Source organism: Rhamphochromis sp. 'chilingali' (assembly GCF_963969265.1).
Source record: "Rhamphochromis sp. 'chilingali' genome assembly, chromosome: 8".
Taxonomy (NCBI): Eukaryota; Metazoa; Chordata; class Actinopteri; order Cichliformes; family Cichlidae; genus Rhamphochromis; species Rhamphochromis sp. 'chilingali'.
In genome coordinates this window covers 5,626,235-5,639,720 of record NC_137935.1, presented here as the reverse complement: position 1 = coordinate 5,639,720, position 13,486 = coordinate 5,626,235, and the positions used below count along the sequence as shown (strand labels likewise).

The 13,486-nt window shown below is 45.3% G+C and overlaps 1 protein-coding gene across 6 annotated transcripts in view; it reads left to right on the top strand.

Moving 5' to 3' along the window:
• Positions 1-3,479: 3,479 nt before the first annotated feature.
• prx (periaxin) overlaps positions 3,480-13,486 on the top strand; it is a 46,496-nt gene continuing 36,489 nt past the window's right edge. For all 6 annotated transcript variants that reach the window (XM_080889914.1, XM_080889915.1, XM_080889910.1 and 3 more), the window contains exon 1: positions 3,480-3,715. The gene's annotated coding sequence lies outside the window, so the exon portion shown is untranslated. The remainder of the gene's footprint in view (positions 3,716-13,486) is intronic.

Sequence of the window (13,486 nt, the reverse complement as noted above, 5' to 3'; positions counted from 1 at the left end):
GCACCCCACCCCCATGCACGCAGACAGGCTGTTAGACGATGTTTTTACCGTGACACACACTGACCCACACACATACCTACACACTGCCTGCTCCAGTTTCCTGGCCCATTTAAGCGCTGACGAGGGCATAACTGTGGGTCTGGTGGGACCTCGTGCCCAGTGCCACACCTCGCCCCGTCTCGCCTCCTCCACCCCCATCCCACTCTAGAAGCACCGCTCCTCACTCCCGTGTTTGCTCTCCTCTATCTGATCCCTCAGTCCAAATAACATAAAATCATATCAGCAGATCGTTGCTGTTTTATGAAAAGCTTCTGCTGAAATTAGGAGAAATATGTGTTTTACTCAGTGATACTTCTGACATAGGACTATGTAATCCTTCAGACCGGGTTACTACAAAGTAAAATACCTACAGATACCTTCCACTTTCTTTCTCTCTCAGCCTTCATCCCGCTATTGTCTGGCCCTGCCCTTGATTCAGGATCCCCGGCCTTCTCTGTATCTAAATCCTGGCTTTGTGTTGGAGCTGAAATGCAACAATGACCATGTTAGCTGACACAGTGTTGGCTGTCTGATCTGCGCTGACAGCAAGCCCCCCCTCAACCCCACCTCTGCTTGGCTTACTGGAAATGCAGATAGCTATTGCTCATCTGCAGGGCTATGGGCTGGTTGGTTGGGTCGGCTCTATAGGGGTTACGTGGTTGGTGTGCAGTGGTGTGCAGGTGATGGGTTATAAAGCTCTGGGCTTTGAGTGGAGGTTTAAATGGTCTGCAGGTGTTTTCAGTTGTATTTTGTTTTTTTGGCTAATTAAAAAGATGTCAGCCCAATGCTGTGTGGTCATATCCACAGTCCAGAGCAGAGGTGTGTAGCTGCCCTGCAGGTGTGCAGGGACTGTATTATTCAAGTATCCATGAACTTCATCGGTTCACCAAAACATTTTCGTTTTTAAATTGCTCCACCTGAGCCAAGGCTGAGCATTATGCTCTCAGTGTTTTTGCTTGTCTTTGTGTGTAAGCAGAGAATTGTACAAATCACTAAACTAAATTTCTTGAAACTTGGTGAAGAGGAGGAGCATAGGCAGAGAAAACATAAACTTTGGTTGAAGACACCTTTAGCATTTCCAATTAATAATTCTACTATACAAAGTTCACTAGAGGGTGAGACCCTTTTGTTTACAAGTGAAACTAATTCACCTTCTGGGACAAAAGAAGGCTTGGCAAGAAATGTTTTTGGAGGTGGTACAGCAAGATGCCTGTTTCTACATGTTGTAAATTAAATCCAAAGTTTTCTTCACATACTTTGTTATTGCTGATTATTTGGTATGGACTCACTGCGGCCAAAAACAGTATCCCTCTTTCTCTGCTCCTCGGGTTATTTAGCCATGCAGTTACTGAAAATGAATTCCTTTTTCATGTGAGTAAACCATGAGCATGTCTTTTTACTTTTTTACTTTTCATCTATTCACTACGTGATCCCTTTTCACATTCTTTCAGTAGCCCATGTCTTTGGACTAAACAATATTATATGGTGGCTTTGGCACAGGAAGCGGGTCATATTCTAATTGGAAGGTTGTCAGTTCGATCCCTGGCTGCTCCAGTCTTCATGGGACTGGATGTTGAACCTTGAGTTGCTCCCAATGCATTCATCGGAGTTGCTTACAAATGAATGTGTGTGAATAGGTTAATGAACATGCTGCATAAAGCACTTTGAGTGCAAAAGCGCATATCAGAACCAGTCCATTTAATATATTCACTATGAATGCTTTGGGTAGGAGCACCTTCTCTGGAGAGTTTAGCTGTGATGATCTGCATAATTATCCTACATACCGCTAAGCATTTAGGAGTGGAACCTGCAGCTATGGTTGATGAAGTTGTTTACTTTCCAGGATCAAATTCCTTTTATGCAGCTGAGTTACTTCCACTGGAGTGAGCGCCTCTCCACTTCGTTTCACCTCAGTGAGTGTGAAGTTGTTGGTTGTGTTTTGGTTTGCACGAGTGCCACCTTGGATCTCTTCTGTAAGTGGCAGCTGCCAAGTATGAGTTTGTATACACTAACATGCAAGTTCTCAGATGAGTGGGGATGTCAAGGGAAGGAAATATGGAGTGAATATGAACTTTTTTATATAATACTGTTAATGATTTATTTAGAAAATGTCAGTGTAGATGTAGATGTTTTAATGCTTCTGAAAGGAGAGGAGAAAAACATTCCCAGTGCCACTGCATTAATATTTGGACAACATCCACAGTGTTGAAGATCCTTGAATCCCAAACAGCTCAGTGGGTGTAAAGGAAAAGAGAGTTTAGCAGCAGGTAATCTTTTGGTTTCTAGATGACAGTTGAGAGGACTTTGGCTCGCCAGCTGGCATGTATAAATTCTGCAACCAGCTGGATTACTGCAAATCATCAGTGAATTCAAGGAAGCATACAGAGACATACACAAATACACAGACATACACACACGGCAATGCTCAAATTCAGGCAGGAATACACAGAGACAAGCATATATAAATACACACACAACATCCAGCTCACAACAGCAGCTGCTTCCTTGAAATACATCACACTTTCTCTAAAACAAGATCCAAGGCCTGCTGTTCCTATTTTCAGCCACTTGGGATAAAAATAGCTTCTAGGGAGAAACATCACTCACTGATAAATTCATCCTGATACTTACTGGAAGCAAAGACGAGCTGAGTTTTTATTAGAGCTGTTTTCTTGTTTATATTGGCTCAGCTGAAACACCGAAGCAACCAACAGTTGGCGTCTTGCTGGAAAGAAAATCCACCTTTCAGATGTCACACAGCAGGCGCTTACACAGACTCAATACACTTTTCTTTGGAAACAGTCCCATTTTTCTTGCATATTAAGTCATTATAACTTATTGGAAGATCAATGACTCTGGCATATTTTGCAAGCTCAGCAATGTGCAGTTGGATAGCAGATGAGTAGGAGGAGCGTTTTCAAAGTAAAAAGAGTGACCTTTGAGCTTTTGTTTTATAGCCTGTTGTCTGTGTTTCAGAAATGATATATCATTAACTCAGTATTGTTATAGGCATTATTTACATTCCTCTTTAAAACAAGTAAAGGGGTCTCTCTATAGAAGCTAAGAGTTAAGTCTGCTTATCTCCTTGGCATCATAATTATAAATAATTGGCATCATGTATTCTGCAAGCTTTAACAAGTTCTCATTTTTAGATTTAAGATGATAAAGTTCATCTTTCCAATTGTTCTCATTCACTGTCTTAATAGCTTGCAGCAGGCACTGAGAGACAGAGAAACACTCGCTGCTCCTGCAGTCTACTATGACACAAACTTTGTTATCTTCTTCTCCTCCCTCCTTTATTACTATGGTCGTTCAGCCCCACCTCCAGGTGCCCTAATATGGGGGCATATCTCTACCCTCCAGCCAATCGGGTGGCTGCATGCATCCCTCCTTGAGATGGGGCACTGGCCAGGCCTGAGCTTTCAGTGAGGGGAGCAACAGGCTGGCTGGTGACAAGGGGCAAATGTTTAAAGCAAAGAGAGGGGGAAAAGAGAAAAAAGTACCAACAACAAATTAATGACAGCAGCCGACCAACACGAAGTGAGTGTGAAAGAGTCATAAGAACAAGAGAAGAGGACGAGCCTGAGAGTGAAGCTCTGCTTCTGTTGCTGCTGCTGCTGCTGCTGCAGGTGGAGGGCCTGTCACCTTTGAGGACACGCTGAGGTTGAAAATTAAGGTAGGCTGTGTGGATGTGGTTTAATAAAGTCTGTGCTCATGCAACACTGCAGTCTGTGGATACCAGTCTGTTGCTGTGTAGGAAAATGTGCTAAAAGATGGGGAAGATTTTTGCTGGTTAGAGCAAATATGAAAGCATGTGTTCCTGATACTCTGTGTTATGGAATAGCAGCAGTGTTTTTTTTCCCTTTTTTTTGCTCTGCGTCTGTATAATTTAGCTATAAATCTGCCTGAAAACACATTGTTGTCTTTCTGAAAGGTTGGTTTAACATTTGGCAGCTCAGGAGCTGCTGAGAGCTGGGCAGAATAGTTTATGGAGCTGCCTGCAGACTCCAGTTTGCTGACATTGGAGAGCATAACAATAGTGTGCTGTTTAAATGCAAAGACAGTTTTAGTAAGACAGCTGCTGCTAGTGTTTATTCCAACATGCCAGTTGCTGGTTACAAACACTCGAGTATTCACTGAGGTTTATGGTAACTATTTGCAGCATGACATGTCGTTATGCTCCAAGTTTATAAGGGAGTTTTGTCAAGAGACCCAAGAGAAATAACACTTGAAAATTTATCAGAGCACTTATTTTAACCGTGTATCTGGCAGTGCCATTTGTTCAGCCCACATAACAGAGTGCCCTCATCATAAATAAACCACTCAACATTGTAAGTAGTTTACTGCTCTTTTAAACAACTGTCAGTAAACTACTCATGTCCCAGCAAGGTTTTTTTGTAAAAACACCAAGTGACCAAGCTCCTGGTGTACGCACTAGTACGTCTTTATGCTGCAGAGCACGCAGTCATTTCCAGTAGTCCCTGTCTTAATGTTACACACAGTGACAGCTGCAGTGTGACGGTCACAGGATCTGTTTGGCCCCCAGGTCCAACTTCACCGCTTACCAGCCTGGTATGTACGCTGGCTTAAAGTGGGTACAGAGGTATCACAGCCAAAGCACACCCACTCTGTGATTGAAGATCACAAACAAATAAGTCCCTCTGGATTACATAATGCATGCACTGGACATTTTTAGGCGATAAAAGCTACATCTTTGACAACAACACCAAAATAGACCAGCGAAACCAGAAGGCAGATTCTTCTTTCCAGCACCAGCGCCCTAAAGGTTAAAGGTTAAAATGGTTTCATTTTTCCACTGGTTTAGGTGAACACATTTACTGTGTGTGGATGTGTGTGTCCACACTGAACTGAGAATAAATGACGTCAGAAATGAAATGATGGATGATGATAGCAGTTTCCTGGCGACAGATTTTGGGTGGTGGTTGCAGTTATGGGTGGGGTCAGTTTTAGACTGGCATTTAAGGGGTCAAGTGGGGTTAAGAGCTGACGGGGTAGTTCATGGGGGAGACCTCATGAGGAAACACCACTTGACGTACATGCTGGGTGAACTTCCTCTGGTGCACGCAGAGAGCTGAGAGGATGTTACAGGAAGGAAGACTCCTGTAAACAAAAGACCTGAAAGTACACTTGTTTTGCTTTGCTTTGCTTTTCTTTGAGGCTTTATTTTAAACATGGTAAAATAACACAATAAAACATAAGGAAGGAGTGGGGAGAAGCACAAGGTTATTTAATCACACCCCATCTTCAATATTTAGTAACTTTACTTCCCGTTTTTTTCCTTCTCGCTCATAAATCCTTGTTTACATTCTTCTTTCTATAAATTTATTGTATAAGCCCAATAACACACCAAAAAGACGCACAGATAGAAATAGGTATGCATAGATACGCACACTTATAAATACATATACATGCACATGCATCTATATATACATAAAAAAAAAATCAAAAATAGAAAATAAGTATAAATAATTGGTGAGACATCCAATCAAAACCTTTCTTTGTTCCTTCCTTCCCTGCAAAAACTACCTCTACTATTTTACGTCTTTTTAAACTGTGTCAGTTTGTTCAAATTATAAGATGCTTATAGTTTGTGTGTTTTATCCTAAGCTAACCTGAGCCGTGACTGTCTTTCACTATGTGAAAATTCAATCGTTTAAAATAAAAACAAACTTCTGTTTATAAGAGGCATTTCCTGTCCAGAGGCTAACGCCTCCGGGTGTGCCTTGTTTTGCCCATCTGATGTCTCAAAGGGGCAGGAAACACACTGGGATCTATCTCTCTCATCTTCAATGGTTTGGACATGATGCTGTTTGCTTGGTGCTTTTATCTAAAGTGGCGCACGGCGGCAACACTTCCGAAATTTGCAGTTGGAAAAGACCCGGTGGGATTCGGGGCCACCCGTGGTTTAGAGGCCACTGAGCTCCACAGTTTCTGTCTTCTTATTCAAACAGGACAGCACATAGTCACCCAATCACAGTGCATTTAAATTTACCTGTTGAAGACCATTTTCCCTTTTGGCTCCAGATTGTTGTAACGAATTACAGGTTTAAGATTCAGGTAATCAGTCTTTTTACAATCAATGTTCAATATCCAACAGGACAAAAAAAAGCTGGAGCATTTCTTGGGTGTTAAAATGCTAAATTGTACATTTTCCATATTGTTACCAGTAGCAAAGTCCACCACTGACGTATTCTGCAGACTTCCAGTGGAAAAGATATTATGTAACATTTAGACAGGCGATAAAATAGCTAAGCTGTAAACTAACCTTTATCTGTAAATTAAAACCAGTGGAGCATCTTTCCTAAAACAATGTCCTTATTAGATTGAATGATGACAAGCCTCATTATAAACACTCCAGTGTGTATTATACTGCAGGTACTAATCCAGAGTCCCTCATAAAAACACAGAGCTGCACATATCCAAGCATCAAAACTCTCTGCACGTACAAGTGCTGATATTTTAGGTGGGAAACTTTTGTTTTGAATGTGGTTGAAGTGACCCTCTCACTATAATTGTCAGGGTCCTGGGTCTCCTGACCCAGCATTTTAGTTCTTTGTGATTTTTGTATTATTGTACTTGGTGTGAGTTTCTAGTTTCGATCCCTTGCCCTTCATGTTTCTCTATGTCCCCTCTGTTCTGTGTAAGTCTGTGTCTGCATGTTTGAGTTCCCCTCTGTGCCTCTCGGTTCTTAGAGTCCTCTGCCTTATGGTTTATGTCTCTGTGTTTCCTAGTTGCTGTCTCCACTGTGTCAAGTTTGCGTCTCTGTGTGATCCTTCCTGTTTTACTTTGTAGGTCCGTGTCTTATGTGAATGTGTCCTGCTTTGCTTGTCTCATCAGTTCTAATTTCCCCCAGCTGTGCTCTCCTTCTGTGTCTCATTCTCCTCGTTACTTCCCAGTGTATTTAGTCCCTGTGTTTCTCTGAGTCAGTGTTGCGTCGTACCCTCAACAAGCTGTGTGTGTTTTGCCTCCGTGTTACCAGTGTTTTGTTTCCAGCTCTAGCTCCAGTTCAGTATTTCTGCTTCAGTGTTTTAGTCCACCAGCGTTTTTGTTGTCCTTTGGTGAGTTTAGTTTAGTAAGAGGTTTTCCCAGCAATAAAGCTGCGCTTTAAGTTGAACTTCTGTGTCTGAGTCCTGCATTTTGGATCCACCACTCCTGCTTGCCTGCCTGCCACACAGCCAACCATGACAGAACGACGCAACCATCAAATGGATCCGGCGGACTCACGGTCTCAGTATCTAGCGCAGTTGTGGAATTACTGCCGGGAGGTAATCCACGCTGAGGACACCCCCAAGAGACTCCTTCAGGTGGTCTTTTTCGACAACTTTTTGTCTTCCACCCTCTGCGCAGCTGGTTTTTTGGACATTAACGGATTAAAACAATTAATAACAGCTCTGAGAGCCAGGATTTGCTTCGAACTGTTTGGCATGGGCGGTCCAGGCAAGGTAGAGTCAGCTACCCTCCTGGAAGCCCTCGCTGCCTGGTATTCTCAGCATCTGTTCCCATCAAGCTTTATCACTAAATCATTCCATCCTCCCTTAAGAGAGGGACTGCATCCTCGTTGCCTTCACCCCAGTACACCAGTGTCACCTGTGTCTCCAGCAGCTCAGCTCCCAGTGTCGCCTGCTCAGCAGCCACTCTCGGCTCAGGCTCGTGTGTCGCCTCTGTGTCAGCCAGTGGCCTCCATGACTGCTGGCTTAGTGATGACTTCTGCTGGAGGGTCCGAGGGACCGCTCCGGCCTTCGTCTCCTGTCTCCGCTGGAGGGTCCGAGGGATCGCTCCGGCCTTCGTCTCCTGTCTCCGCTGGAGGGTCCGAGGGACCGCTCCAGTTTTCGTCTCATGTCTCCGCTGGAGGGTCCGAGGGACCACTCCGGCCCTTGCTTCATGCCACGTCAGCTGGAGGGCCCGAGGATCCCGTCCAGCCTCATGCCACGTCAGCTGGAGGGCCCGAGGATCCCGTCCAGCCTCCTGCTCCAGCTTCATCATCCTCGTCTGGTCCAGCTTCATCATCCTCGTCTGGTCCAGCTTCATCATCCTCGTCTGGTCCAGCCTCATCAGAGCCTTCAGCCTCATCAGAGCCTTCAGCCTCATCAGAGCCTTCAGCCTCATCAGAGCCTTCAGCCTCATCAGAGCCTTCAGCCTCGCCAGGCCCAGCCTCCGTGTCTTCATCCACGCCTGGTCCAGCTTCTGCCTGTGCCCCGCCTGGTCCTGTGCCCACTGGGCCTCAGCCAGTACGCTTGACACTGGAGCGCCGCCGCTGCCTTCCGCGCGGTCGGCCCCCTGAACTGCTCCGTCGTCTCCTTCGTCGTCGCCGTTGGCTTCCACACGGCCGGCCCCCTGACCTGTTTGGACTCCTGTGCTGTCGGCCCCCTGGCCGGCCCCCTGAACTCTTCTGTTTTGGACTCCTGTGCTGTCGGCCCCCTGAACTGCTCCGTCGTCTCCTTCGTCGCCGCCGTTGGCTTCCGCACGGCCGGCCCCCTGACCTGTTTGGACTCCTGTGCTGTCGTACCCCTGGCCGGCCCCCTGAACTCTTCTGTTTTGGACTCCTGTGCTGCCGGCCCCCTGAACTCTTCTGTTTTGGACTCCTGTGCTGTCGGCCCCCTGGCCAGCCCCCTGAATTGTTCTTTTTTTTGGGCTCGTGTTTTGTTTTGGGGCTTTCTTGTGCTTTGGTGTTTTTGTTTCGTGCCCTCCTTCCTGGGCCCCCGCCGCCCGCCCTGGTCGGGTTGTTTTCTGTTTTGGGCGGTTTTTGGTTTTTTTTTTCGTTTTCTTGTGTTGGGCTGTCGGGTGCCAGCCCTTGGGGGGAGGGTACTGTCAGGGTCCTGGGTCTCCTGACCCAGCGTTTTAGTTCTTTGTGATTTTTGTATTATTGTACTTGGTGTGAGTTTCTAGTTTCGATCCCTTGCCCTTCATGTTTCTCTATGTCCCCTCTGTTCTGTGTAAGTCTGTGTCTGCATGTTTGAGTTCCCCTCTGTGCCTCTCGGTTCTTAGAGTCCTCTGCCTTATGGTTTATGTCTCTGTGTTTCCTAGTTGCTGTCTCCACTGTGTCAAGTTTGCGTCTCTGTGTGATCCTTCCTGTTTTACTTTGTAGGTCCGTGTCTTATGTGAATGTGTCCTGCTTTGCTTGTCTCATCAGTTCTAATTTCCCCCAGCTGTGCTCTCCTTCTGTGTCTCATTCTCCTCGTTACTTCCCAGTGTATTTAGTCCCTGTGTTTCTCTGAGTCAGTGTTGCGTCGTACCCTCAACAAGCTGTGTGTGTTTTGCCTCCGTGTTACCAGTGTTTTGTTTCCAGCTCTAGCTCCAGTTCAGTATTTCTGCTTCAGTGTTTTAGTCCACCAGCGTTTTTGTTGTCCTTTGGTGAGTTTAGTTTAGTAAGAGGTTTTCCCAGCAATAAAGCTGCGCTTTAAGTTGAACTTCTGTGTCTGAGTCCTGCATTTTGGATCCACCACTCCTGCTTGCCTGCCTGCCACACAGCCAACCATGACAATAATCTGTTTAATACTGTTCACTGTTCACTGTTTGTTGCCAATATGTGTTTCTGGGACAGTGCTTCACTGGCTTGCGTGCAATAAAATCAACGCAGTGTGGGCTTGCATGATATAGTGCTAATGTATGAGCGTCACATCACTCCCCTTTGTCTGTTTGTTGCATCACTTCTAAATTGTCATATTTTGAATTTCTGATATATTCCATTTTCACATACCATTTGTTTCAAAATGAGGAATTTACGGTGTATGCAGATGACATTCAGTATAAGCATCATAGAATAGAATTCAACTTTATTGTCATTGCACATGCACAGGTACAGGGCAACGAAATGCAGTTTGCATCCATCCAGAAGTGCTTTAGTGATATAGATATATTACAATATATATTAGCAATAGTATAGATATGTAAGTATACTACAGAAATGGGTCTATTATGGTATGTTATAATGTACACGGTATGAAGTATGTTGTGAATATTCTATAACTATAAGTATGTACAGGCTGTAGTGAGTACAGGCTATGAACAGGATATAAATATGAAAAACTATACAGAATATGAAATAAATAACTTTACAGAAATCTGAGATATACAGCTATACAGAAATGGGAACTATGCAAGTTGTAAACAGTTGTAGGATTAAAGATTATTGAATGTACAGAATGATTATTTACACAGAGCTATACAGTAGTGCAGTTAAGGTAAGTGAGGGTGTAGATAGTTTCTACAGAGGCTATATAAAGTGCTAGTGGTTGTGAGTGGTGGTTCAGTCCATGTTATTATTGTGTGTTTGAGGGTACAGTTGTCCATTGTGGGTGTGTGTATGTTCAGTCCATGTGTTTAACGTGGGTCAGATGTCAGGAGGCAGAGTTCAGGAGTCTGACAGCTGTGGGGAAGAAGCTGTTCCGGTACCTGGTGGTCTTAGTCCGGAGGCTCCTGTGGCGCCTCCCAGAGGGCAGGAGGGTGAAGAGTCCATGTGATGGGTGACTGGGGTCTCTGATGATTTTCCCAGCCCTTTTCAGACACCGCTTCCTGTAGATGTCTTTTATGGCAGGAAGTGGTGCTCCGGCGATGCGCTGGGCAGTTTTCACGACCCTCTGCAACGCCTTCCGGTCCGAGGCAGAGCAGTTCCCGTACCAGACTGTTATACAGTTGGTCAGGATGCTCTCGATGGTGCAACGATAGAAGTTCACCAGGATGTCTGAGGACAGGTGGTTCTTCCTCAGGGTCCTCAAGAAGAAGAGGCGCTGGTGAGCCTTCTTGACCAGCTTGGAGCAGTTGGTCGTCCAGGTGAGATCCTCGGAGATGTGGACTCCCAGGAACTTGAAGCTGCTCACACGCTCCACAGCCGTCCCCTTAATGTGGATGGGTGGATGTGGGTCAGCATTCCTCCTGTAGTCCACGATGAGCTCCTTGGTCTTCTCGGTGTTAAGCAGCAGGTTGTTTGTGTCGCACCACTCAGCCAGACGATCCACCTCCTCCCTGTAGGCGGCCTCATCGTTGTCACTGATGAGGCCAATCACCGTGGTGTCATCTGCAAACTTAATGATGGTGTTGGAACCATCAGCAGGTCTGCAGTCGTGGGTGAAGAGGGAGTAGAGGAAAGGGCTCATCACACAGCCTTGTGGTACACCGGTGTTCATTGTGATGGTAGATGAGCAGTGGTTATCCAGCCGGACATGTTGGGGGCGGTTGGTCAGGAAGTCCAGTAACCATTTGCAGATGAGGGAGCTGATGCCCAGGTCTGTCAGTTTCCTGATGAGTTGTGAGGGGTGGATTGTGTTGAATGCTGAACTGAAGTCTATAAACAGCATTCTGGCGTAGGTGTTGTTGTTGTCCAGGTGTGAGAGGACAGAGTGCAGTGCGATGGAGACTGCATCCTCTGTGCTCCTGTTCTGGCGGTATGCGAATTGGTGGGGGTCCAGGGTGGGGGGGAGACAGGATTTGAAGTGTGCTAGGACCAGCTGCTCTAAGCACTTAGTGATGATGGGGGTGAGTGCTACTGGGCGGTAGTCATTGAGGCAAGATGGGTTGGAGTTTTTGGGTATCGGGACGATGGAGGTGGATTTGAAGCAGGCCGGTACCACAGCGTGGGCCAAGGACAGATTGAATATGTCTGTGAGCACTCCTGCAAGCTCCCCAGAACACGCTCTGAGAACACGCCCGGGGATGCCATCTGGACCTGCAGCCTTGTGGACATTGATCCTGCTCAGCACCGCTCCTACATCGGTGGGGGAGAGAGTCAGAGGTTGGTGGTCTGGCGTCATGTCTGCTTTGGTTGTGGTTGTGGGGTTCCCTCGCTCAAAACGAGCATAAAAGTTGTTGAGCTCGTTGAGGAAGGAGACATCAGAGGATGCGGGGGAGGGTTTGGTGGTCCTGTAGTCTGTAATGGTCTGGAGTCCTTGCCATAGATGAAGGGAGTTAGATATTATGGGAAAAAAGATATATGAAAAACATTGTATGTAACACACCCTGAACAAAAAGTATGGCATTTGTTTTAAATTATTGTTAAACATGTCAGGGAGAACTTGTACTCTTTGCTAATACTTAATTACTCACTTACATCATGCATTTCTTCTGATTTTCCACCTGCAGCTCCAACATACCAGTAGAGTCAACTCTGTATTAGAGTCCAGTACATAAGTCATGATACAGGCAAACGGAAGGTTTGTTATCACTCCCCAAGACAAACATCCATTTCCCTAAAAACAATCGAATGAAGATTATTTCCATCTGCAGTAATTTACATTTGGCACCATGGTGCTGTTCTGGGACATCTCAGATTCTTCGTTCACATGTGCAGAAAAATAGTGAGGACAAAATAAAGCAAACATCAGTGGCATCAGACACGAAGGAGCTGTATCAGAGGTGGGTTGCAAAGTGGCTTGTAGATTCAGAGCAAACGCTATGACATGAGACAAAACAGTATTATAGAATGAAACCAAAGATCAAACCCTGGTTTCAGGTTCAGAACCTGGGAATAGAGCAGCTGCGAGAGAATTCAACATCAATGAATCAATGGTACAGAAGTAAAAGAAGCAAGAAGAATGAGTTAAGTAAAGTTTGAATTATCTGACTGTTTTGTTTCGCTTAATGCGCCTTATAATCTGTTGTGCCTTATGGTTATTAAACATTTGAAAGAAATTGCCCAACCCTGGTCTAAACAATCTCAGTCCACGAGGGCCGGTGTCCCTGCAGGTTTTAGATCTCACCTTGGGTCAACACACCTGAATCACATAATTAGTTCGTTACCAGGCCTCTGGAGAACTTCAGGACATGTTGAGGAGCTAATTTAGCCATTTAAATCAGCTGTGTTGGTTCGAGGACACATCTAAAACCTGCAGGGACACCGGCCCTCGTGGACTGAGATTGCCCACCCCTGGTTTAGACTAAGTAGATCCACTTCAACTTCATACATCAGGTCCGTGAACAGACTGTGTCAGAACAAACCAGTGATGCTGAATCACAGATTTCATTGTTTTCCTTTTTTTAAGAGCTGATGTTTTTTGAAGTATTTACAGTCAGTCTGGGGACTGGAATAGAAACAGCTTCCTTCCTTTGCTCTCTGTCCTAAATTTAGACCCAGTAAGTTTTGTGTTATCTGCTCAGTCTCCCACCAATTGTAAAAAAGTGTGGCGGTATGGCGGTATTTCCTCTGTGTGTGAACTCTTGCGTAAGTGTGTGAGGAGAAAAAATATTTTTATCTAGAGTATATGTGACCTGTGCTGATAATACTCCTCTCTAGAAATAAATCACAAACACATCCTCAGCTGTTTGTCAGGCGCTATGTAATGTGTTACGTCAAAGACATGTTATCAACTTTTTAAAGGGCAGACTTGTTTTCTTTGCGTTGACACCTGATGCTCAAGTCCAGCCGTCATTGAGCCAACTATAACATCATTAACTTGTCCATCTTTAATAGGCTTAAAGCAGCCGCTGAACAGGA